The 23,994-nt window shown below is 41.4% G+C and overlaps 1 protein-coding gene across 5 annotated transcripts in view; it reads left to right on the forward strand.

The window, feature by feature from the left end:
• PTPN1 (protein tyrosine phosphatase non-receptor type 1) overlaps positions 1–23,994 on the forward strand; it is a 66,280-nt gene that overhangs the window by 16,663 nt on the left and 25,623 nt on the right. The gene's annotated exons all lie outside the window — the stretch shown is intronic.

Consider the following 23,994-nt stretch of genomic DNA (forward strand, 5'->3'; position numbering starts at 1 on the left):
TCACGGGGCAGTCTGCTTGAGATTCTCTTTCTCCCTCCCCCTTATACTCCCCCCCCCCCAAAAAAAAGAAGGTTCACGAACTGCTTGATAGGGAAGCATCGAGTTTATAGTATTGTGGGAACCATGTGTTACTGACCCACCATCAATTTAGTACACACTTTGTTTTCTCTATATGTTTTATATTAATTTTCTGTGTCTGACATACCCTCCCTCCCCCGGTAAGATTAGAAGCCCCTTCTGAGGGACAACCATGTATAATTCTGGGTGTCTCCCTCAGAGTGCCTTCTAGGTCCTCGGATTTAATTTCATTGGGGGGGCCTAAACCCAGATATGTTTATGTATACACATACACACATACTACACTTAGTGGAACAAAGTCTCATCTGTTATCTGTCCTTGTCTTCCTCCCTTCCTGCCTTCCTGTGCCATGCACAGACCATGCCAATCTGGAGGGGCAATTTCCCTGTGGCTTATTAGCTGTTGTGTTCCAGCATGCTGGCCAAGTATGAGAGACAGCCGTGGTATGAAAGTCTCCCTCGCTCAAACTTCATAGGCTTGGTAGCTGGGACTGACCAATGCTGACAGGAAATAGAGGCATTTATTAAAAGCCAGAGAGTTGTCAACTTGCAGGAAGCAAAGCTCTTGTTAGCATATGATTTTGTGGTTGGTTTGGTGCAACTCTGTAAAAGTAAAGAACTAGGCAAGAATGGAAGCTGTGTGCTTGGGTCTCTAAAGTTAGATCCTTTTTCCTAAGTAAATTGCCTTTAGAGTTTCATTTGTTTGGAATTTCCTGAGATTTGGATCTTGCCAGAAAGTTCAGAGCAAAAAAAATTCTGGGCAGGTGAAGCATTTGCATCTGAAACGAAGTCACTGTTTTTGTTTTTCACTTTTTTCTTAACATATTATCTTTGGTTCAGCCCTGAAGATTATTCTATTATTTGTGGATCTTTACCTTTCCGTCTTCTTCTGGATCTTATGAAATAAGCGGTATTATTTGAATGGAGAAGAGGAGGAGAGGAATAAAAATAAATGTGAAAGCCTTGTTTCTTGCCTGGGCAAGCTCGGCTTTATAGCTTGGAGCGGAATGACACATCTAGTCTGGTGAAGAAGGGATACTTAGGGTTGGTTTGGCTTCTTACTGTATTTGATTTTTTTTTTTTTTTAGGGTTTTCTTTTAAACTGGAATTTTTATGTGAATGTAATCGAATTTAGAATAGAAGCACTTTTATAATTTGCAGAGCACTTTTTGCAGAGCATCTATTTTAAAAGTGTCATTATGGTAAACGACTTGGGGTGAGGATTGTTCTTCAAGTGAACTGAGAGCCCCCCCCCCCCCCGCCCCCGCGTGATTAAATGGTTGCAGAGCAGACCTCTGACCTGAAGGGAATCCTGCTCTTCCTGGTCCAGCGGCCTTTCCTCCAGATGTGTTACTTTCCTGGAGCCCCAGGATTGCCTTTCATCAGAGTAACTGAGTCTAAACGGAATAGAGATTTCCTATTAGATTATAGCACTTGCCTGCCTTCGTTCTGCTTATGTCAATTAGAGCAGCAGATCTGAATTCTCCACGTTAGCTACTGAGTTAGTTTGTTTTTAAGTAATCTCTACACCCAGCATGGGGCTTGACCCTGAGATCAAGAGTCCCCATGCTCTACCGACTGAGCCAGCCAGTTGCCCCTATTTACCGAGATTTTTAAACCTAAAAATGCCTGTAAACAAGGTTGAAGGGTCAGAGGTAGAACAGTTAAGAACAGAGTAGAAACAGCTTTAAAGACAGGGTTGTTGGTAGGAGTCTTATAAAACGTGTAGAAGATTGTATGGGAAGCAATAAGCATTTGTGTTCCAGTGTGTTGGGTTTAAGCATACTTATTCAGTCCCCATGTTGCAGTCTGTGTGTCACTGGGTCCCCACCCACAATCGTACTCTTTGTTTTATTTTCCCCCTTCTTTGCTTCCCCTCCTCACCACCCCCCCATGGCTACCGCAACCACCACTAGCAATTACCGACATGTTGGATCTTGAGGCTGCTTCCCTATAAGGATACAGGGCATGTGGTGTTGGCTATAGACATGGTAACCAAACTCTGTGGGTTTGCTCCTGTGTACCTCGTGACGTTTGACTGCCTGCGAACTAGCAATAAACTGCCTCTTGTGTCTGATGCATCTGTTGTTGCTCGCTGCCTGTGCATTTAGGGTGCATTGAGGAGGATGGATGATAGAAGCAAGCACAGGCTCAAGCACGTTGGGAGGGGTGTTAATAAACAGCCGGCAAACTAACTACAATATGTCTGTGGACTAGAACAGGGTCAGTTTGTGGCAAAATTTTGTGTTCATGAGTTTTGCTTTTTTTAATACCCCCATATAGTCCTTTTTAAATCGACAGGCCTGGATAAAAGCCATAGCCAGTCTTCCGTGTCATGGAGGACCTCAACATTTATTACCATCCAAAGCATCCCCTTAAATCCTATTTGGGTCAGTTCACAGGAACTATGTTCAGATGGATGTTTCTGTCTGGCATAGAGTCAAAATGGTAACCAAGCGTGAAAGTACAGACAGTCCCTAATACACAAATGTGTCTGCTTCAAAAGTTTGAAAGTTGGTTGTCTGGCACTTTGAACATAGTTTTCTATAGAATCAGTGTTATAAATAATGATTAAGTTCCAAGCTCACCCATGGAACCGTTTTAATCAGTACACCTGAAATATTCCTGTTAATATAATAGGTACTGTCCCCCTAGAATTAGTGTATGTGATAATGATTAGTGTTACACAATAACAGTGATTTTACAAATAAGAACCATTCCGGATTCCATCTAGGGCATAATATGTATGTATGTGTATGTGGGGAGGGCGGGTATGGGTATGGATTAGTATCTCCCTTCCCGTGCGACACTGGCACTCAACGTGATTTTGCTCCTCGCTTCCATGTAAGTATGGACTCGTGTGGATTTTGGAGGCAGGCTGGATTCAGGGATGCAGGGGCTAGATAAGAGCTGAGAGGAACACAGTTAGGCCAGAGTTTCTGGGGCTGGAGAGCGATGACAGCTTCTAGGGACTCTTCTTGAGCCTGGCTCTCTCTTCCTTACCCCCTTTTTGCTTTTCTCTGGGGTCCGCAGGCATTGGCCTGTTTTTTCCTTGGTTGCCATTTTGTTGCTTCTGAGCAGGGGCTTTGCCTCTGGTCTATAACCAAATACCCTATCCGTCTCCTGCTTTTGGAAGAAATGTATAGTCTTTTTGAGGTTTTCTAAATTAAATGTTGCGGCAGAGTTATCACATGTTATTTTTGCTGTGAGAAATTATAGAATCCCAGATGACTAAACTTTATAAACCAAATGGATTTCAATCTCCTTCTCCTCTATTGTATATCCCATTGCAGAAAATAACAGCTTTTATAATTAACATCGCCTCCCTTGGTTGCAGTTCTGATTTCTGATTCGTTTTCAGAGAAGACCTTTCCATGGCAGTCCATGACATGATACGGTGCACTTCCTAGTTACCCCCTCTAAAACTGTCCACTACAGTATTTCAGAGACCAAGATGTCTTCTGCCAGGAGAGAGGCTAAACCTTAGGGTAGGTCTTGACTGTGGTCTCTTACGGCAGGTCTTGACTGTGGTCTCTTATGGCCTGACTCCTGTTTCACATGGTACAAAGATAGTCTGTCTTTTTGGGCAAGGACCGGCACACCAGGCAGTCTAGCAGACGGGACCTGGGAGGGCTGAATGGCGCAGCAGGGTCTGGCCCCGGCAGTGTTGGGGGAAAGCGTCTACTCCAGGCCTCTCCTCTCCTGCAGATACTATATCCCTCTCCCCAAACACACAGTTCAACCTGTACCTCATTTTTGTCCTCCACCAAACACTACCAGAATGCTCGGACATGGGCTGTTAGCTGATGGAGAGAGCAGGCCTGAGCATTCGTTCCTCTTTTAGCAGCTCACACTTTTAAACTGGCTGGTGGAGACTGCAGAGCTGGAGCTTCTCTGCTTATTCATACCCAGCTTTTTGTCCCTGACTTGGTGGCTGCTATTTCCCTTCCGAGCAGAAAGGGACACCATGCAGTGCACACCCGGAAAGGAGGGTTTGATGTACTGCTTCTGAAAGGTTCCGTCTGGCATCACTGTAATCAAGAAGATGGGTCAGGTGGAGCTGAAGGAGGAACATGGCGGCTCCCCAGAACTACAGATTGTTCCACAAGTACATTCTGGCATAGTGTGATGGAAGTTTCTGGCGTTTTTTTCCCCTTAATCATGGGCACACTAGAGTCAGGGCGGCGGGGGGGGTGGTTTGTCTGGTTTATAGAAGCTGTCACAATGGGTCTTGCTTTTTAGCAAATCTTATCCAAATGAGACTTTAGATTTTTCTCTCTGTAATTTACTAGCATTTCGTCTGAAAAATGTGTAATTTGCCAGAAAATTACTCAAGCACTTTTCTTTTTTTTTTTTTTTTTACCTGTGCAAATATGCTGCATTCTTTTAAAATGGGATCAGCAGTGGGATACCCAAAAGATTTTATATATTTTCTAATACATTCTTTTTGTAGTAAATAGGTTTCTGTAGACTTTCGCATGCTTTTTGAGGATGTGTTTTGTGATGTAGACCACTGCTTTATCTTGTCTTGTAAGCTTGATTTTTTTTTTAACCACTAAGAATTATTTTTTTTCTGCTTTGAGAAATCCATTGAGTGATTATAAAATCAGTGGATACTTATATTTACATATCTATTCTTAGTTGCACTAACTCGAAAACCTAATCTTCAATTCTCTGATGACCTTTTCATCCAACTGATGGCCAAGTCTTCCACCTTCATTCTTGGATGTATGTCTGAACTTCTTCCCTTTCCTCCTGATCTCTTCCCGTGATGGCACCCAGGCCCTCCTGGTCTCTGGCCTTTTACAGTTGCCTTCAGCTGCTTTGCTCTCTTGGCCCTGGTCCACCCGAGGAATCCTCTGCCTAGGGGGAAATCAGGATTTGGTTACAGAAAGAAAGCCACTGGAAAGAACAGCCATCAGCTTCTGATATGCCAAATAGTGTTTTTTTCCAGCATGCTATTCCTTTTTAATACTTAGCATTTTATATGAAGTAATATTTTTATTCCTTATGTATATTTATTTTCTTCTTAGCTGGCATGTGAACCCTCTGAGAATATGGGATCGTGTATTTCACATCTTTTGTGTCCTCAGTACCTGAAGTGTACGTAGTGTCTGGCCCAGCATTGCCTTATGGACTTGCATTGCGCACACATTGAACCTTCCTTAGTTAAACTGGACATGGTGTCATCCTCCCTGCCCCCACCCCAAACAGAAAGACATTCCTCTAAATACTGCATTGTCCTGGCAGACCACACCTTTATATCCTCTGTAGGGAAAGGGAGGCTATAGTTGAAAGAGAAACAAAAGAGGTTAAGATCTGGGCTTTAAAATATCTGAGGCTTCTATGCTGGCAATTGAAGGTATTTTTTCCAAAGTTAATCTTAATTGCATGTTGTTTTGCTTCTTGCTAACTATAAAATTTAGTTGCTGTATAGGATTGGATACTTCTGTAAATCCTTCAGAAATGTTTGTGGAATGAAATGAACCACATGAAGGACTCAGCACTTAAGAGTAATCTACCTAACAATTATTCTTGAACAGAAGAATCCTCTAATTTTCCCTATAAACCATTATGACCGCCATCTATAAATTCATATAAATCATGCTGGCATGTAATTCATCACGAGTTTATTGGGCACCTGCAGGTGCCAGGCAGTGTGCTAGGCACTGACAAGGACAGGAGTGATCAGGAACATAAGCCTGTGGTCTTTTTCATGGTCCTAGGAAGGAGACAGCATGAAACCATCACACAAAGGATTAATCTTGTGGTGGAAGTGCTGTGAGAGAAGCATAAGAGGTGCCAGGATGGGGCGCCTGGGTGGCCCAGTCGTTAAGCGTCTGCCTTCGGCTCAGATCATGATCCCGAGGTCTTGGGATTGAGCCCCACATCGGGCTTCCTGCTCAGCGGGAAGCCTGCTTCTCCCTCTCCCACTCCCCTTGCTTGTGCTCCTGTTTTCGCTGTGTGTGTCTGTCTCTTTCTGTCAAATAAATAAATAAAATCTTAAAAAAAAAAAAAAGGTGTCAGGAAAGTGTTGAAGATTGGGTTTTAAGCTGGTTTGAACAGGTCACTGAATGGGTATAAATGAGGCCCGAAGGAAAGGGTGGGCGAGCCTTTTGGTTAGAAGTGGCTTAGCAGTTTTCAGGAATACAGGGAAGGCATGCGTGGCCAGAGTATTGGTCTCTAGAGTATATCACCTCTTGAGATAATGACTCCTGGAAGTTTATTTATTGCTAGAAAGTAGGACTTCCCCTTTGATTATACAGATTTTAAAAATTAGGGATTTGCTTTATAGTAGAATCCTGTGATTTGTTGAACAGTCCTGTATTTACTTTCCTCCTCTTCCTTGGGATTTTATAAAATATTTTTTAAATGTCCAAAGTCTTGATTATATCCTTTCAACCTTGTTAAGAATTCTTATATTTCTAATTTATACTGTATTTCATTATAAAGTGAAAACAAAGAATAAAAATTTGCTTTATCCCTGTCACTATACAATATAAGTACTATAAACATTTTGTCTGTATTCTGCCAATCATTTTTTTAGGATTTTATTTATTTATTTTTTAAGATTTACTTAGAGAGAGCATGCAAGCACAAGCAAGAGAAAGTGTGAGCATGGGGGGAGAGGCAAAGGGAGAATGAGAGAGAGAATCCCAAGCTGGTTCCCCTCTGAGCACGGAGCCTGACTTGGGGCTTAATCTCACGACCCTGAGATCATGACCTGAGCTGAAATCAAGAGTTGGATGCTCAACCAGCTTAGCTACCCAGGTGCCCCTAAGATTTTATTTTTTTTAAGTTTTTTTTATTTAGAGAGAGTGAGCAAGCACGCACAAGTGGGAGGGAGGACAGAGGAAGCGGGAGAAGCAGATTCTCTGCTGAGCAGGGAACCTGATGCGAGGCTGAATCCCAGGACCCTGAGATCATGACCTGAGCCGAAGGCAGATGCTTAATCGACTGGAGCCATCAAAGTGCCCCTCTAATATTTTATTTTTAAGGGATCTCTACACCCAACATGGCACTCGAACTTCTAACCCTGAGATCAAGAGTCACATGTTCTACCGACTGAGCCAGCCATGCGCTCCTGTCAACTTTATTTTTAATTGAAATTTTTATGGAGATAATTGTAAATTCATAAGCAGTTGCAAGAGGTAATACAGAAATCCATTGTACACTTTGTCCAGTGCCCCCCGTGGTAACATTATGCAAAACTAGTACAGTATCACAACCAGGATTGTGACATTGATATAATTTGCCCATCTTATTCAGATTTCCTCAGTTTTACTTGTATTTATTTGTATTGTTTGTTTTCTATAGACTCTTGTATTAGTAATACTATTTTTGATGCTTTAATTATAGGGTTTTTTTTATTCTGCCCTCAAGAAGCATCCCCTCCCCTAATCATATATCCCTGTCATGCCCCTATGTGTTTTCTCTAAACCTGTTTAAGAAAGCAGCTACCTACCAAAAGAAATAGTTTGAAAACAGAATTGTCAGTCTGAATGTACTTTACCAGTCTACTGGTTGTTTATAGACCGTTTAGCTAGTTTATAGTTTCTGACCTGGCTGCTGAAAGATACTCTGGATTGTTTCTAACCAAGAGAGAACCACTTAGTGCCATTCAGAATGGACTGAAGTATTAACAGTGTCTGAAAAAGGCCTGACAGTGATAAAAATGTCAAGTTGCCTGTAATTTAAAAAAAAGCAGAGTAAGTAGAAGAGTAAACATACAGGGAAAGTACCAGTAACAAAGGAGGCTTTGAGATCTTTGCTCTTACTCTTGAGTGAATATTCTCAGGTGATAACAGATCATCTGACTATCCATGACTACTACTCTGTGGGACAAATAACCAAGAAGATACCCTGGTTGTTACACATGTGGGCGGTTGATTTTCAGTGGTCATAGGATTTTCGTATGTGATCTGGTTTTCAGTCTTGCTTGGATTTTCTAAATGAGAATTTTTCAATTTGGGCACATAAAAAGGAAAGAAACAGTAGATGTGTGAAAAGGAAGTTGTTTTAGAGTGACTGAGTTCAGAAGTCATGAAGAGAGCAGGAGAGAAGCCAGGATGGTTGCTGCTGCTGTCCAGTTGTATGAGATAGTTCCACAGCACCTCTCAAAGCACGTCGGCTGGAGAAAAATTAAAAGCAGGAGATAACTGCCAAGGGACTTTATCCAAGCAAATGGAAAAGGCCCAAAGAGAAGAACTACTTAGTTATGATTGTGAGGTTAGAGTTTGGACAGTGAGAGAAGGCAGGGAGCTCTTTCTGTCCAGAATAGCATCTGTGGAGGTTAGACTCTCCCTGATAAAAAATAACTGTTGAATTCTAAGTGGCCTTACTTAGCAGCTCTTAACAATTAAAATGTAACTGTAAAGTAAAATGTAAAACATAAGAGTAGAAGGAAGCTACTTAAATAGGAGAACTTAAATCTCAAACCTAATTTGTAAAATGCTGAAGTTATTTTTAACTTAATCCAGCTTTCATTGAACATTATTTTGGAAGTTCTAGGTAAAGTAATAAGGTAAGAAAATTAAATTATTGCAGAAGTATTGGGCGAGGCAGATTTAGTGTATTTGCTAATGTGATTGAATACTTCGAAAATCCAGTTTAAAAACTAAATGAAGATAGGTTAGATGGGCTGGATTACGAGATTATATTATAGGATAACATGTATAGTGTGAGCCTGTCTGTGTAAAAGCAAGCAGTAAGCATTCATGATTTATGTTTGCATGTGTTTGGAGAAAAGTTTGGAGGAGTGGACACTGACTCGACTGTTAACCTTGATTAAATTTTTTGGTTACATCTTTGTATTCTCTGCTCTGGCCACGTTATTTTTATAATTTTTGAGAAGGAACTTTATAGATGGTTAAGTCTTTTGGTGTTTAAGAATGTTTGTATTTTCTAATGATTCCTTCTGTACCAAATCTTTATTGTGTACCCTTACTGCCCTCCGTGTTTGGCTGTTACTGTGTTGGCCTTCTGTGAGCGGTACTGATGTTACCTGTGGCCATTTATTCCTGTTCCCTTCCTTCTTCCCCAGGATCTTATTTGAGCTACTCTCAGTTGATACTTGAAGATTCTCAGTCGATATCCATAGAACCCATCAGCAAGATTAAAAGCTCTTTCCTCTGTTCTGCCTCCCATACTCCCTTTTGATGGTTGTACTCTACGTTATTACACAGTACACGGTCTCCTTACCACCATCCTTGTGTCTTAAATCTACTAGTAAATCCTAAAGCTGACTTCCCATTCTTCCCAGAGTCTCCCTTATCATTTTGCTTGCCTGATGCTCATTCTCTTCCAGATTTCTCAGGAAAGATTATGGAACAATATTCTGTGAATTGAATTAACAGCCTTTAAATTTGAAGGCCACTTGGCCTGAATATAAAAATCTTTGGATCACATTTTTTTTCCCTTAAGTAATTTAAATACGTTACTCCATTATCTTCTGGTACAAAGCATTGCTGTGGATGTTTGACAACCTAATTATGTTTCCCTTAAAAGTCACTGGGTCTTTTTGCTAGATTCTCAAAGGATTTTTTTAACCTTTTATTTCAAAGTCTGATCATTTATTAAACCATGCCGTGGTTGCCATTTTCAGTCATTCTCCTCCAAAAATCAGTGTATCTTTCAGTGAAGAGTTTCAAACCTTTTCTTTTTTTTTTTTTTTTAACCTTAGTTAAGTCTTGATTTAGAGTTTTCAGTATTTCTTTTCTTACATTGCTTTGGTTTCCTTTTTCAGGGACTCGGCCTGTTATGTCTGTGTTTGATCTTCTTTGCCTGTCATCTGTTTCTTTCACTTTCTCTCAAAAATTTTTAAATATTTATTTAAAAAAAAATTACTAGGCACCTGGCTGGCTCAATCAGTAGAGCATGCAACTCTTGATCTCTCAGGGTCATGATTTCGAACCCCATAATGGGGGTAGAGATTACTTTAAAAATATATATTAAATGCAGCTTAAAATTTTTTTTAATTATGGGGCACCTGGGCAGTGTAGTCGGTTAAGAGTTTGACTCTTGGTTTTGGCTCAGGTCATAATCTCAGGGTCATGAGCTCGAGCCCTGCTTCGAGCCACACAGAGTCTGCTTGAGATTCTCTCTCCCTCTCCCACTTGTACCCTCTAAAGAAGTCTTTTGAATTAAAACAAAATTAAATAGGATTAATAGGATTTCAAAAAATTACAGTGATAGTACAAGGAACCTATTTCTGTTTATTTCTTTAAAAAAAACTTTAACTCCCCCTTTTCTTTTAAAAGGCATGAAACATGTTTATTTGCACTCATGAGCCTCGTTTTGTCTTCATTTCTGAAAATATATTTTCCTTTTATTTTTAGTTCTTTCCTTATTTCTTTTACTTCTCTTTTCAGATCATTCTTTTTTTCCAGTGACCTTGATTCTTGATGTCTCATTCTTGTCTGTATTGTTCTTCCATAGTTTCTACCACTTTCTTAATTTCTGTTTGCTAGTCGGATGAGTTTTCATCTGTCGTGGTCATCTTTCTAGCTGGCTTTTATTTTCTGTAGAGATACTGCTGTGTCCCTTACTGTCTTTCGTAGAATAATGCTGTGTGGAACTCAACTGCTCCTTGTCTTCGCATCATTTTTAAGTGAACAGTTTCCTTGTAGTTTTAGGAAGGAAGGGGTGCGACAGATAGTCTAGCTTAGTGCTCTCCGGCTCCCTCTTTAGATGTCTTTGTGAAGTTATTTTAAAATGACCTTGTACTTTCTAAGATGGGCTTCCCCTATTCCTCCCATCAGACTAACTTTATCACAGCCTCCCCTCTCCTTAGCCCCCTTTTGCCTGTATTTGCTCAATTTGTTCTGCTCCTAGAAGTTTCTCCTCAGTGCAGGGCTTTGTCCTAGGAGGGCCTTTCTGTGCTCAGTGTTGAGAGTTTATAGGGCCCGGAACGTCCCAGCACCTTGGGTGGCGGGAGAGCCTGGCCTTGCCCATGATCTGGAGCCTGCAGAATCCATTTGCGGTTCGGCTTCGAACACGGACTGGCCATCACACTTGGCAGCGAGCACCTGCTGCTGATTGGGCGGGGGGCGGGGGGGCGTTCTCCCAATCTCGGAGTTATCAGAATCACCTGTGGTCTTGATTCACCCTCCTCCCACACAAATGATGATGCCACGTGGGTCTCAGTGAGTGGCTTTTCCCCAAGTCCTTTTACTTTCAGGATCATACGGGTGCCTTGTCCCTGGTTTTGTTTTAGTTGTTGCCTGAGTCAGTCTCCTGTCCTTGTTGCTCTTGTTTCCTTATGTGGAGGAACTTGGGAGGAAGGGAAAACTGCCATTGCTGCCGCCACCTTCCCAATCCTAAAACCGGAGTAATCACTCAGAAACCGACATCTCACTATATCATCCCCTTACTTTGAAAAACTGAGCTTTTAGAATCTCCTTCCAGAAAACTGTCAAACATATAGAATTAGATTAGTATAATGAGCCCTTATATATCCGTCACCTAGTTTCAAAAATTATAAACTCAGGACCCATCTTCTTTCATCTGAACTCCCCACACCCTACCCCATGAAACCCCTCCTAGCTCTGATTTGTTTTGAAGTAAATCCTAGCGCCATAAAAAATACTTTTTTCAAAGAAGAAAAAACTTGAATACTCTGGGATCGGAGAAGCCAGGAGCACCTCTACTTTGGACTTGGAGAGGAAGGTGAAAGATCAAGGAAAGGAGGTGATAGCATCCAGGGTCCAGGCTGAGGTGCCCATCAGCCTGGAAGTACAGTCAGAGTCCAGCTTCTCAGGAGCTGATCATCATGGCAAGCCCTGCTGGGCACAAGGAGCTAACAATACCATGCTTGCCATTCCTGCCTGAATATTGTTTGCAGAGAGTCCCAGTATGTCATAATTTGGGAGTGCTTTGTACTAAACTGAGTCCCTCCTCAGCCTGGCTTGGCAGCTCCATGTAAGATCCTTCCTGCTATCCCAGCCATTGGCCTGCTCCATCCCAGATTTGTAGGGAGGGTGTACATTAGGATGGAATGTTACCTTCTCCAGGAACGTATCACAGCAGAAAATGGCTCTGCCTGCAGGGGAAGGGGTGGGGGGGGGGGGAGAGGCACATCCTTCCAAGAAATGTTTCTCTCACACCCAGCCATTCCCTGGGTATCCTAGGCAGGAAATTACTCATTACTGGAAAATCACCCATGAGCCTTGTATTGAGGAGGTCAGAGAGAACAGAATTCTCAAAGTTAGTTGGGTCATCAGTACTTTGTTATTGCAGTCATTTTGTATCCACTGTCATCCTCATGCTGTAGCTCTCCTCTTAATTCCAGATTCATAGCTCTCCCTTGCTTCTTTTGACCTGGTTAGCACACTCCTCTAGTAAATCCTTACTGAGGGCCCTACAGCAGGAATTGGGTTGCGCTGCCTAACAAGCTAGACCTAGTGAGTGTCTGCTCTTGAGCAGGGGAGACTAATCTATCATCTCTTCCAGAAAACCTGTCCAGCCCTGTTGAAGGGAGGTAGGAAGTTTAGGAAGTGTTCTTTGTGCCCTGGGCATCCCTAGGAGTCTGGGCATGCCAACACAGGCCACTGTAGTGGGGTGCGGGCCCACTCTCCTTTCTGACCTTTCTGACCTTGGTGTGATGACAGGGGCTTTGTCAGTGGCCCAAGCAGCAGGCTTCCCAGGTTGCCTAGCGGAAGAATGGCCATCCCTTCTGTACCCCATGACTCCGTGCCAAGGTTTCCTCTCAAGCAGCAGTGCTGGGACGGGCTGGGCAAACAGCTTGGACATAGCTGTCTGATTTATTTCCTCTGGTTGATGCCAGTCAAAGTCTGCAAGGAGAAGCAACTGGTCAGCAGGGCCAGGAAGATCTCTTTCCTCTGTACCAGATGTGGCTGCTTTGCAGTTAGGTACTCCCGAATTTACTGTTCCCACTTGTACTAGCTAACCTTGGTGCCTTTCCCGTTTTCCAGCGGAACATATTTCCCCTCTGATCAGTACTTCCTGCAGTATTTGTTTATGGCCACAGGTGGTCTTCCCCCACTAAGTGGGAACTCATTGAGGACACGGACCACGACCTAACTACCTGCCTCATCGACACTTGGCACAACTTGAAATGGAAGGGCAAAAATTGGCTCCAAGTACAGTGATAATTTGTGGTTTTGATTCTGAAGGTCATTGTCAAAACTCGACTTTTGGCATCTTGTGGAGGAGTTTGCTTTAAGGAAGATACTTGGGTGGCAAAACCTTTAAAGAATTTTACAATTCTGGCTTTTTAATCACTATCCTGTCCCCTAATGAATGTACCTTAGGGAAATTTTATACTGTTCTCCCTGAGTATTCTTGTGAAGATTGCTTTTCAGCACAGTAGGGAAACAAACATTCTGCTAGTCATTTCTTTCTTTCTTTTTTTTTTTTAAGATTTATTTATTTGAGAGAGCGAGAATGAGAGAGTACATGAGAGGGGGGAGGGTCAGAGGGAGAAGCAGGCTCCTCGCTGAGCAGGGAGCCTGATGCGGGACTCGATCCCAGGACTCCGGGATCATGACCTGAGCCGAAGGCAGTCGCTTAACCAACTGAGCCACCCAGGCGCCCTAGTCATTTCTTTTTTTAGTTTATGTATTGCTGTTACATAAAAATGTCCCTGGATTTAGTGCTTCTAAAGTTCTTTATCCTGATTTTTGCAAATGTTTGATCCATTTGGCCCTTGGGATTTATTTTCCTGCTAGCCATTTAGTGAGCCTTGGGAGGAAGAATATCTAGCTAATTGTAATATCTTTAAAGGATATTACATCTCCAGTAGCTTCAGTTATTTATGTAACAATAGTGACCCCAGTTTGTGTATAGCACTATGTATATGGATTTTGGTTCCTCTTTAGTTTTAGTGTGGCATTGAGATATCGAGCAGAGTCTCTTGAGGAAGGATTTGGCATCTGTCAGCCTTAAAAAGCTTCAAAAATTGATCATATGTTATTAGCAAAGGTTTACTGCCTTTTTCTATCGTGTAGAGAATGTGCTTTTTCATGTATTCAGCTCAAAGAAGGCAGAAGACCAAAAGCCCAAGGCTTATGAGTGGAGAGGAGGAAGGGAGAGAACCTTTAAAAAATCTCATCTCACTAAATATGTTGACAAGGTGGGAAGATGTACTGATTTAATTTGTTGAGAAACTGCTACCTGGATATTATCTAAAAGTTGCTTTTTAATTAAATAGACTTAATAATAAAGTAAAATTTGCTTTGCCTGAAGTTAGAAGTCAGGCAGTTGACACGGTGAACAATGCTTTACCTTTTTTTTTTTTTTAAACAGAACTGTTTATGAACATGGTGACTAGAAATAATTTAATGTTTTTAATTATTTTATTTTGCTACAAGTTTATATGCATAGTAATACATACTAGAAGAATATGGAGATTTTTGTATCGGAGCCATCCCATCCTGCCCGTTCTTTCCTTACAGAAGAATAAAGTAACAGTATTCATTTTAACTACAGAACTACTATTGTAGGTTTTTAAAATTCCCCATATTTTAATCTCTTGTGTTCCTGTTGATTTTTAAAATTTGCTAAATAGTTGCAAAAAAATGAGTCTAGGCTGCATCATCTTCTTTAAAAAACAACTCTACCTAATTGTAATGGTTCATCTATCTCTGAAAAATAGTGATTTGTTCCTTCTGAAATCAGAATTATCAGATGCAGCTGCATTTTGTTACTATTTCAACTTAGGGAGAGGGAGGAGGAGCTCCCTGTAATACACAAGCACAAAGATTGCACTGAGTGTGGTGGGACTGGTAAGCTGATTGAACCAGAAGCACAGTGTGAGGCTTAACGGCTAATAATGGGCATAGTTGAAAATTGTAGCAGGAAAATAAACTCCAGATAGATTAAATGTTTTTTTTAAAAAAAGTGGTATTACCGTATTGAGGAAGAAAGACTCTACTGCTAGGAGCAGTAGAGGAAATTGCACAGGAAAAGGTCAATAGTTTGGAATGCATACAAATTTAAAACTACTTTTAAACTTTTAATTACACAGGCAATGCATGTTCCCTGTAGGAAATACTGGAAAGCAGTAGAAAATAAAAAACCACTCATCATCTTGCCAGCTAGCAGTAGCCGCTCCACTGTTAATACATTGACAGTTTTATGATCATCCTCCCACACTTAAAATTCAGTTTCCCATACATAAAAGTTTTTAAATGTACAACAAATAAACTGGAAAGGTGGTTTCCAGCAGAGACAGAATTGGTGGCTTTAAAATATATAAAGAGTTTATATGAATAAGAAAAATACTAATATTCTCTAAGATCAGTAGGCAAAGAACAGAAGAGATCACTGTGTGTAAGCGTCCATCAGACACTGAGCACCGAGTTAGGCCAAGTTGTTAGGCTTCCTTATGAAAACTGAACTTCCTGTGAACACGAACAGCTGTTGGAAGGGATAGACCTGTGACACTGTCATCTGTATGTTCTCTTCCAACATACTGAGACATAATCAAGATATAAATTAAAATGTGTGGAAAACATTTTTCTTCTTTAGTTGATTTCTCAAAAAACAACGTAGGAGAATGTATTTATGAACTTGAGATGGGCAAATATTTCTTAAGACAGCCCCAGAAAGCAAACCATAAAAAAGAAAAGATTGATAAATTGAACTACACTGACATTAAGAACTTCTGTTTGGGGCGCCTGGGTGGCTCAGTCGTTAAGCGTCTGCCTTCGGCTCAGGTCATGATCCCAGGGTCCTGGGATCGAGCCCCACATCGGGCTCCCTGCTCCGTGGGAAGCCTGCTTCTCCCTCTCCCACTCCCCCTGCTTGTGTTCCCTCTCTCGCTGTCTCTGTCAAATAAATAAATAAAATCTTAAAAAAAAAAAAAAAAAAAGAACTTCTGTTCATCAAAAGATACCATTAGGTTGTTCGCAGAAGTAGCCCCAAATTCCTCCCACCCCTGTCTGCTTGCCCCTCTGAGTGCGATTCCCAAAAAGAGGTAGAGAACCAGTTTTGAATTTGTGTTTGGCTTTGTGACATGCTTTGGCCAATGGAATATTGGTGGTCATAACACAAGCAGAAGCCTGAAAAAGTACTTGCATATTGAGCCTTGCCTTCTTTTGCTGCTTTTGAGAATTCTACAGTCGCTACCCTGTTAACAAGCCCAGACCAGCCTGTTGGTTGATGAAGGACATGTGGCTAAATGACTGCCATCACTCTTGTCAGCAGCCAGCCAAGCATCGGGTATGTGTGTGAGTGAGGCCATTGGGCCACCAGCTGAGCATAAGTGCATATTTGAACCCGGTCAACAACACATGGAACAAGCCATCTTGCTCATCTAGAATCATGAGCAAATAAGCAGTTGTTGTCAGCCCTGTGTTTTGGGGTGGTTTGTTACATAGCAAAAACCAACTGATACAGAGGAAGTTATTTGCAGTATATATGACCACCAAGGGACATTGTACCCAGAGTTACATAAGGAGCACTGCATATTATTAAGAAAAAGACAACCTAATAGAAAAAAGTGGACAGAGGCTACATATGATATCATTCCAACGATATGACATTTCTGGAAAAGGCAGAACTGTGGAGACAGTAACGAGATTGGTAGTTGCCAGGGATTTGTGGGGAGAGACGGAGGGATGAATGGGTAGAGCACATGGGATTTTAGGGCGGTGAAAATACTCTGTTTAATATTGTAATTGTGGATACATGACACTATACGTTTGTCAAAACTCATAGAATTTACAAAACAAAGAGTGAACCTTTCTCCAAAACACTTCAAGGGCCCCCTGTGGCCTGTAGCAGTGGTATCTTGGGCCGGTGTGGCTCCTTAGCCAGATGTCTTAGGAGCGAGCATGCCAAGCGTGCCGTGCCGCCAGTTAACAATCTTTCAGTGCTGATGGGATGAAGTAGTTACTTTAAAATAACTATATTAGAGTGGCTGTAAAGTCCTTCCCATGATGTTACTTTCACATGGTGCATTCAGATATGCTTTCTTGAGTAGGGATTTCAAGTCCCCCTGAGTATTACATGACTTTTTAATGGAGAAACAGAAAACCACAGGCTCTGGGCTCACAGGGTTTTGTCTCTTGTAACCTCATGATAAGACTAGCTTGTCTTGGCATGGTAAATAGGTAAGTGTACACTAAACCGATGATTGTAGGTTTCGTCAGGAAGCCCTCTCTCACCAAAGTAGCCTGAGGAGATTTTCTTCTGAAGCCCTAAAGTTTTTAGGACCTTTGCTCTTGGTGTAGCAGCATCCTAAACTAGCTTTATGTCTGTAGAGTGGTGGCTCACTCATGGATCAGGGTCTAAAAAAAAAGATGAGAAATTTGTGTTTAGACCGGGTTTTCCTTAAATTGCCCATAAAGTCTGATGCATGTTATGCATATAGCCTGTTGTTCTTGGGCACGTTTTGGTGCTGAAACCCTAAATTTAATCCATAGGAAGAAGCCAAAAGAAAGATGCAGAAAAAGACAACCTAATAGAAAAAAGTGGACAGAGGCTACATATGGTATCATTCTAACTATATGACATTTCTGGAAAAGGCAGAACTATGGAGACAGTAACAAGAAGCCCCGTAGAAGCTGGGGCTTTTGAACCACTCACTCTGCCTTTCCAAGAGTGAGCAGACCCTGATGGTGGGGTGGGGGCATGGGTAGAATGTCCCCTTGCTTGTGGGCCTTAATCTGTCTGTTTTATTGTTAATGCTGTGTAACCCAGAGGGATGGTTGTGGATGTGTTCATAGGAGTTACACGTGACAGCACCTAGCTCGGAAGGTAGCATCCCGTTTATCTGGCTGTCGTCCCCAGTGGAACGCCAAGTTCAGTGATGGCAGGACTTCTGCCTCTCGTGTTCCTATCCTTAGTGCCTGTCACGTGATCAGTGCTCAGCTGAAGGGATTCGTATATTGATCTAAGCCCTGCTTCCTTAATCCCTATACAGAGTTCTTTGGAAAGCTGTGCTGAAGAGCTTGGTCACCTGTTTCCTCTCTTCCCTAAATTATCACTTTATTTTTGTGGCCTCACTGAAGAACTAATCACTTCATAATGCTTTGGGGGCATTAGTAATGTCTTCCTTCTTCATCCCTGATCCCTTAAGTGGTGTATAGAAAACCATATTACACCTAGAAAGTATTTAGAAAATTTATTTGTTCGATGATAATAAGGCAAAAAAAGCCTTGGTTAAGGCACCAGGATCTTGTACTGTTCTCTCGGTATTTAAGAAATTCTTAACCAAAGCTACTTTAATTTGGACATTGTGTCTTCCTCCCATTTACCCTCCTAAATTATCCACAGAAGTACCATATCTGTTTTATAAGCATGGCTCTCAGGAATTTCAGAGGGACCAAAGGTGTGGGAATATCCTGTGGGTTCCTAAGGGCCCTCCCTGTGAGCCCCCTCGGGGCTGAGGGGAATTAACCGTGGAGGGAGGAAGCTGGTGGTTGGCAGTCCGTTTCCCTCTAAAGGAAGGTGTAAGCCTTGCACTCTCATGTCCCCTGACTACTTGTGTCCTTAGTCAGCTGTACCACTGTCCTCGGGCCAAGTGCCAGCACCCTGGGGCCTGAAGTACTTAAACTGTCCTTATGGAAAGCAGAAGGTAAACAAAACAGAAGCGAAAGTAGATTCCGTTTTTGAGACTGTTCTCTTACAGGAATGGCTTTGTGATTCTCAGCATTTAAAAAGATACTGGTTCCAGTGTGTTTTATTGACATCAATTACTGTAAGTCTGATTCATTTTCTGCCTATTGATTTCTGCCCAAGGTGAAAGTCGTGACATTTAACAGAAAACATAAGTGATTTTTTAGAAAAAACATACACTACTAAGGACTGTAAAAATAAGGTTTAGAATCAGCGACTTTGTTAATTGTTCTACTTAGCCTACAAATAATTTAAGGTTGTAGTAGCTTACTATAGTGAACTCAGAATGCTGTGTTCAAATTAATTTTATCTGCATCAAAGTTTTTCAGTAGTTAGAAGACTGTATTGATATGCTTTCACCAATCACAAGGTTTTCTTAAAGGTCAGATCCTCCATTTCTAAATAAGTCCTATTATTGCAGCTGGAACATAAGTTTCAGTTCTGAAACTGCATAAGACCTTAGGGAATCAAAAATAGCTATTAACTACAAATACATAAAGTGGCTTTGTTCTTGTAAATGATTTAAGGTTATCAATGACAGTGGTCCCTTTCAATATATATATTTTTTAATGTTTTATTTATTTATTCATGTGAGTCAGAGAGAGAGAGAGGCAGAGGCAGAGGGAGAAGCAGGCTCCCTGCCTAGCAGGGAGCCCGATGCAGGACTCGATCCCAGGACCCTGGGATCATGACCTGAGCCGAAGGCAGACGCTTAACCATCTGAGCCACCCAGGCACCCCTCCCTTTCTATATTTTTAAGAGTTCTTTAAATGGCTGTGTAACCTTAGAGTTGTTAAAAATTGAGTGATAATGTTAAAGCTCTGTTAAGCTTCCGAAAGATATAATTTGTTTTGAAGATTTTTATCCTTAATATTTTGCAGCTTAACCCTTATCCTGATGTGTCTGGGTACTGACTACTGTTTGGGTATGTGTTCTCCTCTGTGTCCTATTTCTCATGCTCTGTTCCTCTCTCCTAGCTTTCAATTTACTCCTCCTTTGTGTTCCATCTAGCATTTATCCTCTCTGTTGAGGTTTTGTGTCTTGTTTTTGTTTTTAAATTTCCAAGATTTCTCATTTGTTCTTTCCTGTCTACTTATTCTGGTTTCATTTGTCCCTGTTTTTATTCATAACATCTTTTTTAAAAAGGTTTTCTTCGTTTATCCGTGATCTTGAATATATTTATCTTGAAAGTGCCTGACAGGGTGTATAATACATTTCACGTGGAATAGACTTATTTCCTAGACGATTTGTTGGTTATCTTTTTCAGAACTAGTCATCTGCTGTGTTTTGGGTACTGTGTTTACAGGCCATTTTGAGTGGGAGGGCTTTTGTTTCCTTTGCATTCATTCTCATTCTGGTTTTGAGCTGAGCTATGCCTTTGTGCTTTTCTCTATATTTAATGGACCATTGTTTTCTGTGTTCTGAGAAGAGAGCGTACATCAGAGCGTGGAATCGGCTCCACCATCTCTACCAGATGTTGCCCTTGCCAACGTCGTGAAGGGCATTCCATACCCTCCAGCCTGCCTCCCCTCACTTGCGAGGAATATGTAAAGCCATTTGATTAGGCTTTTTTCCATGTCATTTCCCACGTGGACATACTTGTTCTGTTAGTGATTTGTAACTCCCTTATCTTAACCTCGCCCGGGACCAGTGTACAAGAAGACTCAGCACTTTTTCAGACTCTGGCAGGGAAGATGATTGTACACCCGACAGCCATTTAAATGCTGACCAGTTTTCCCTCCTTTCCCTGTCTCTCTTTTCAGCCGCCACAGAAGATTTTTAGGTGCTTGGTTTACTTTTTAGCATCTTTTTTTTTTAATTCAGTACACATTTTAAAACTTAAACCCAAACAGGCTTGGTGTTGGTTAGCTAAATTTTGAGCTTGCTCTTTATTATCTCAACATTGTAGTTTATCTTAAAATTTAACAATATTGAGTATGTGATTTCTTGCAAGTCGATCATATAAAGGTGTGAGTAAAATAAAAATATTTTCCTAAGGTTTTTATAGTATATGATATTGTTCCACTAATTTTCATATATAAAGGACACAGTATTGCTTTCAGCTTGGAAGGCATTTAACCTCTGACTTGGATAATTTTCTATTTTTTAGAGTGTATACAGAAATGCTGTATTTTGTTGTACAGAAACCTAATGTTCACCTTTAAAATGAGATTTATAACTAACAAAATTTGGTCCACACCTTACTTTGAAGATTTGGTTTTTAAAATTTTAGGCTAGCTCTCCCTCCCCCCCCCCCCCCCTTCTATATATATCTCCCTGTTCAGCTGGCAACTGCCCGGAGAGTTCCAGGAAATGTACACCCCTGTATGCTCGCTCATTGCACTTTAAATTACTGCCTTTACTGTACTTGAGCACCTCCCTTCAGTCTAGCTTGCTGTGTCCATTTCTGAGAGCCGAGGCCCTCCATAAAGTACCAGGTAACAGCTCGAACAATCAAATTAGGCCACCCTTTGTAGAATGGGGGTTGGGGGAAGTGTAGATGTCAGAGGTGGGAAGGGACTTTGTAGTTCACCTTGGTCCTGGCGAATGCAGAGTACCACTGGAGTTTTTTCTTCCTTTAGACTTGTAGAACAGATCGCTGTCAGAACCATTAAAAGATAACCCTTTCTGCTTTGAATCCATATATTAGTAGCTATTTTGGTACTGTCTGGTCATGAGACTCTGTCCCAATTGCAAAGCAGAATCATAATGATATTATTATTCCAGTAACTTCCATTCTATAACAGATAATTGAGAAAATAGGATCGGATCAGACATTTGCTTAAACATACTCCCTCCCTTTCAGGAGCATTTCTGTCCCGCGAAATAAAGCATTTGGTATAGAGGTAAAGACTTGAGTTTTGGGGGAGCCTTTGGGACCGTTCGTGAATTCGTCAACAGAATCTGGTTGCGTCCTCCTCTGGGCCTGGGCCTGTGCTAGGAGGGATGGAGAGGCAAGGACCCAGGCACTTCTGTCGGACTCGCAGCTGTGACAGGTGCCATGCTAGCTACCTCGTCATGTGTGGAACAGTTTAAATGACTAATTTACCACGGAGCCAATAAGGGACATTGACCCCATTGTGGGACTGAAGAGAAAAGGCTGTTAAAACCAAAATTGCTATGCTTAACTTAACGATGTGCTTGCTATAAACATGAAAATACTTCTGCAAGGCTGGACTGGCTTTTATGCCTGTGCGTGTTCTGAAGAAAAAAAGACATCTCAAATAAAAAATGGTCAGCTTTTCACCCAATTTGGGTGAAATCCACCTAATTGGATTTGGGAGGTATTTGAATAATGGATAATGAGCTTTCCTCAATGTGTACAGAAATGAATTCACCCTGGGCCCTAATTCATTCTGTTATCAGAGCTTTCTAAGTATGTTAGCCCTTTGTATTCAGTATTCACTGGGAGATTATCTGTTACCTCATTAAATGAGTGCGGGCAGGATAGGGGCACCTGGGTGGCTCAGCTGGTTAGGCATCCAACTCTTGGTTTCTTCTGGGGTCAAGATCTCAGGATCATGAAATCAAGCCCCACGTCAAGCCCAGTCAAGCCCAGTGTAACATAGAGAAACACTTAAATGGGTATATTTAAATATTTGTAGGTTAAAGTTGGTTAGGAAAGCTTATTGCATGTAAGATCAGTGCATTTTACTCTGTGAGTTTACCTTAATTTTAAAATCAATTTTTAAAAAGTATTATGTGAATACCTCTTATTTTCTAAATATCTTTAGTAAATGACATCTCCAAGTTTTACTTTCTTTTCCTTTCTGTCTTTTGTGGGGGGGTGTGACAAAAAGTACATATTAATATAATCCTTTGGCTGAATAAAATCAATTGCCCACAGTTACTGATACTTTGGCCCTTCTTTCCTCAGAGCGAATATTTGTTGGTTCAGTGGTTTAACCATGTCGACGATCTCTTCCGTCTCTTCAGTCACACCAGCTGGACTGACCAGATTGTTTCCCCTCCCAAGGCAGAATTCGTACTTGTTGCTAAGTGCTTCCAGTCAAATAGAACAACAGATTTAAGGCTTAGATTTTTGTTCCTTCAAGTGATTTTTCTGTGTTACATAGCATTTCCCTGAAAGGCTTACTCTCATCCACAGTTGACGTGATGAGTGTGTTACGCTGGATTATTTTGCTTATCTCAGATAGGTTTATCATCTATAAACATGCTTTTAAGTTATTAGCCCACCTCTAGTGTGAGTCAAAAAGGCCTCCCTGCCATTTTGCAGTTTTTTAAAGTAAGTACAATTAGCAGAATGTGGCGATTTTTTAAAATTCCTGTCGAATCTGCACATGGTTTGAGCAGTGAAAGAGGACCACGATGAGTTGAAGATACAGGCTGGTGCTGTGCTCTCCATACCTCAGCCCATTGCCACAGCCTCTTGGCTCACGGCCATTTTCAGTTCTTTGAGCGGCTGATTCTCACTTGCGTAGATCTCCATATTTCTAAGAAGAATGTTTATTTTCTAATTCATTAACTTAGACCTTTACGCAGGTGGAGGATTTCATTTTCTTAAACAGCCATCCTTGTTGCTTTTCCTCCCCTTAGCTTCCCCTTCCGTTCTCCCAATCTGTTACACCTTTCGGTTAAAACAATATCCATCGTTTACATTGTTTGCCTATGCACATAGTCACAGATGATGTCGTACCGTAGTTTCCTTTCTAAAGTTTTCCCATAGTTAATAATTGCCTTGTATACTTCCATCTGCAAAGGCTTCTTTCTGCCTGTTGCTAATTCTTCCCATACCTCTTGGAGCCTCTCGGGCAGTTTTCCACAAGGTCGGTCAGCACTGGCCGGTAGGAATACAGTTGCACCCTGCCTGTATAATTTCACCTTTCCTAGTGGCCACAGGAAAAAAGGTAAAAAGAAGCAGATGAGATTAATAGTAGTTTATTTAGCCCAATATGTTCAAAATGTTATTTCAACAAATACTACTGAAAATATTTGAGGTTTTTTACTTTTGTTTTTTAGTATGTCGTCACAACCTGATCTGCATTTCTACACTTACACAGCACCTCTTTTCAGACTGGCCACCTCTCTGTGCCCTCAGGAGCCACATGCGGGTCGTGGCTGGAGTATTAGAACAATTTCAGGTGATTTCTTGGTTTCAGTTTTCGTTCTGGAGACCTCCATCCTCCTTCTGTTTGGGTTGCTTGGTCTATAGGCCTGACAAACATAGCTATCATCCTGAAACTTCCTCTGTTTTTCTTGACTGGATTCCCTGTTTCTTGGATTTCAGGACTTCTCCTTATCTCCCTCTGGTGGTTTCGTTCAGTCATGGTGGGTATGGTGCACAAAGGCATGTCACTGACACATCTATCTCTTG

Source organism: Mirounga angustirostris, unplaced genomic scaffold (genome assembly GCF_029215605.1).
Source record: "Mirounga angustirostris isolate CCGP_5_RB_7025 unplaced genomic scaffold, mMirAng1.0.hap1 SCAF_10, whole genome shotgun sequence".
Taxonomy (NCBI): Eukaryota; Metazoa; Chordata; class Mammalia; order Carnivora; family Phocidae; genus Mirounga; species Mirounga angustirostris.